Raw genomic sequence first — 3,811 nt, forward strand, 5'->3', positions numbered from 1 at the left:
TGCTTGCACTGTTTGATCACTCGTCTTATTTAAAAAATTTGTGCAAATATAAAAAATGAAAAGTTGTGCTGAAAATACTTTGGATAATAAAGTAAGTCATAAATAAAATAAATAATAATACCAAAAAATTTTAAAATAAGACGAATGATTAAACAGTGCAATTAAAATGTTAAAATCTCTTATATTAGGGTATGGAGGGAGTAGTACAACTTCCCCATTGAAAAGGGCAGCTGTCAGCGAAACCCGGCGGTTGTAGCGAAACCATGCAACACACACGAGCTTGGACGCGAAGGAGAAGAGCACAAACAATCACAGTGAACACGATAAACACAGGATTTTTATTTTTTTTGCAAAATTTGCTATAGGACACGTAAAAAAACATGTAAATAGTTGAGAGACACCGAAAAACCATGATATTACTCTAGAACACTACAAAATTTGAGTAATTTGCTGAGGGACACCGAACATATTATTTTTATCATGTCCCGGTTAAAAGTGACAGATATTTTTTTTCTAAATGCCCAGATTGCCCCTGCGTTACCCTCTATACTATATGTTGCCCCAGCTCGACGGCGGCGGCGCTGCCAGCACAGCAGCTACAAAGCCGCTACACCGCTGGGTCGTGCTTGAACTCCGGCGTCTTGAGGTACACGTCGCCGATGGCACGCGCCACCTGGACGATCCCCTTCACCCTCCACGTGCCGCGGGCGTGGACCACGACCTCGCCGTTGTCGGGGTGGAGCGCGGCGAGCTCCCTCCGGACCTCCTCCGAGGCCACGTTGTGCTCAGTAGAGAGCCGCTCGGAGACGGTCTAATCGGCTGCCGCGCGGCGGCCGAGGACGGTGCAGGAGTCGCCGGCGTTGGTGACGTAGAGCATGTTGCCGGAGATGGCGCCCAGGAGGCAGCAGGAGCCCGAGGCGGCCGCGCGGGACATGTTCGGCAGTGACCACCGCAACAGCTGCTAGTACTCCTCGTCGGCCGCCAGGAACGCCTTCCTAATCACGTCAGCGTCCACCACGCCGCTGCACAACGCCGCGAACTCTGTTCAATTTTTGGCGCCAACAAATCAACTAAAGATTCTCAGAACCTTAACAAATCAAAGTAAAAGATGGAGCTCCGCCGCGCACGCGCCGGCGAGCGCACGCACCATGGACGAAAGGGAAGAGGCGGGAGCGAAGAAAGCGGGAGGCGTCGGGGCCGCCATGGCCATCATAGACGCCGGCAAGCGTGTCGCTGGGTGACGCCATGACCTACGCCTGGTCCTCCATCACCGCGTTAGCATGCGCCGCCGAAGCCTCCTCCGCCACCGTCGCCGTCGCAAGCTAGGGTTAGGGACTGGGGATTTTTCGTTCGGTGGAGTGACGCGGGGGCAATCTAGGCATTTCAAAAAAATATCGCCACTTTCAGCCGGGAAATGATAAAATAATGCGTTCGGTGTGCCTCAACAAATTACACAAATTTTGTAGTATCCTAGGGCAGTGTCATAATTTTGCGGTGTTCCTCAGCTAATTACACGTTTTTTACGTGTCCTGTAACAAATTTTGCCATTTTTTTTCTTTGTTTCTTCCTCCTTTTATTGCGTAGAGAAAGTAATACGTGAGCACGCAGGCCTAACTTGCGTGTGGCGAGTGTATGCCACTTGCAACATTTTCTCTGTTTCTTCCTCCTTTTATTGGGTACAGAAAGTAAGACGTGAGCACGCGGACCCAACTTACATGTGGTGAGTGTCATCCCAAACATCTCTAGGGCCGACATCCATTCTTCTACCTTCGATGCAGTGATGGAAAAAAGGCTCAGGCTCATGAGCTCAGCTCGGGCTTGGCTCGGCTCGTAAGCCAAACGAGACAACCCCAAGCCTCCTTTTCAGCTCGTTGCTGAAATGAGCCGAGCCCAAGCTGGCTTGTGAGCCGCTTGTTTCGGAGCCTAGACCACCATCTTTTTATATCGATTATTTTACTTTACGGCTCGGCTCGTTTCCACGCAGCTACCTCCGACTTCTTCACTACCCATAGAAATGGCTTGCCGGTGTCCTCTAGGCCATGGCCGACCTTGAACAAGTACTTGGGCGTCTTGCATGCAATGCTACTAAAGTTGACATAGACGACGGAGTTGGTATTTTTGTGGCGTCGAGCCACGCGGGCAACCGCGGTTTAGGCGTATACGCGCGTGATGACGCCATGGCGTCGGCGTCACGGTTATAGAGGTAGATAAAAGATGCTTTAAAGAATTATTTTAATTTTTTATTAATAATTAATATTCAATTAACTATATGCTTATTACGTTTCTTTTTTTACATGCAGCTAAGTTAGCCAAAACCCTGAGGCAACTGGATTGACGATGAACTATGAAGATATCTAGATCAGGCGGTGTCTACCGCAATTGAAGTAGAAAGAGATGGCATTGAAGTAGCAATTATGATAGAAGTCTCGAGGGGAAGCGTTTCTTTGATCTGATCGATCTTTTGTTCATGAAGCCAGAAGGTAAGCTAGCTACGAGTGTTTCCTCTATCCAGTGAGATAAGATGTCGGCATAGATGGCCATAAGGCTCGAGAGCCAGGCTCAAACATGGCACGGTATGACTGGTGTCGGGCCCATGCCAACAGTTGGGCTATGCCTGAGCCGAGCCTTAGCACGGTGGGCCGGCCCAGCCCGACGCGATCAAGAAAAATAGTTAAGGGACCAAAATAAACTTAATTCAGCTATAAAATGCACGGCCCAAAGAAAAGAGAGATACAAAATAGACTTATCCAACCATATAAGACACCATCCAAAGAGATGAGAGAGGAAAAATAGACTTATTCTATAGAAAAGCACGATAAGTTGTCGTGCCTTTGGACCAGCCCGGCACGGCCCGAGTCTTATTGGACCGTGGGTGCAGCCCGTGGACAAGCACGGACTGGCCCCACGTGTAGGTCGGACCGTGCCGGCCGACTGACCTCGGCCCAGGCCTGGTCGTGCATGGGTCGTGCCGAGCCAGGTGGCCTATTTGGCCTTATAGATGTCGGAGCCAAACAAACAGGGCAGCGCAGGTGAGTAGTCTCCATCCAAGCAGTTGGGTATTGAGTAAAAAATTACAAACTTTTTGGATGCCAATATTCATTTAGTAACAGCGCATGAACTGGCGAGGTGAGCCGTGAGCAGCCTTTGATGTTATTTTTTTTAATAATGAAAATGTATTACACCTTCGATTTTTGTCATAAGATATATAGGCATAAGTTTGTTAAAAAAAAAAGGTAAAGGTAAAAATAAAACATAAGGTGATGGGACAAATCCCTAACTCTCCTTTATTATTGACTAGAGTTAAACCACATATATTTTATTAGCTAGCAATTCTAATGAAACTAAGTCACCTATAATAGAATAAGAGACCATTAGCTACCGATACCAAAAGTATAGCACCATTGCACATTGTATCATGCTTCCCCTATTGTAGCATCGTAGACCAAAAATTAAGACAATAGAAAGACATGAAAATAACCTGCATAGGGTTAGATAATTATTTACAATTAAAAACTTGATCATTACAACGACACTAAATTGACCGATATACATCATTAGCTCCAATTATAATCATCTTTTTTATAGACGTAGATACCCCTTTAAGCCAATTACCAAAAATATTTTTTGTGTTACGGGGTAGAGGCATATTAAAAGAAAAAAAACACACATCTCCAAAAAAAACTGGGCAATATGACACTCAAAGAAAAGATTTGGATTATCTCTTGTGCATGGCAGAAGGAACAATGTTTGTCTGCCCCCATTTTCTTTTAGTCAGGTTATCCTTCGTTAGAATTACTTTCTTGTAAAGAAA

At 46.2% G+C, this 3,811-nt stretch overlaps 1 pseudogene; it reads right to left on the minus strand.

Annotated features, from left to right (window-relative positions):
• Nucleotides 1-439: 439 nt before the first annotated feature.
• Nucleotides 440-3,044, minus strand: LOC107279964 (probable protein phosphatase 2C 61; annotated as a pseudogene).
• Nucleotides 3,045-3,811: the final 767 nt, after the last annotated feature.

Source organism: Oryza sativa, chromosome 2 (genome assembly GCF_034140825.1).
Source record: "Oryza sativa Japonica Group chromosome 2, ASM3414082v1".
NCBI classification, from domain to species: Eukaryota; Viridiplantae; Streptophyta; class Magnoliopsida; order Poales; family Poaceae; genus Oryza; species Oryza sativa.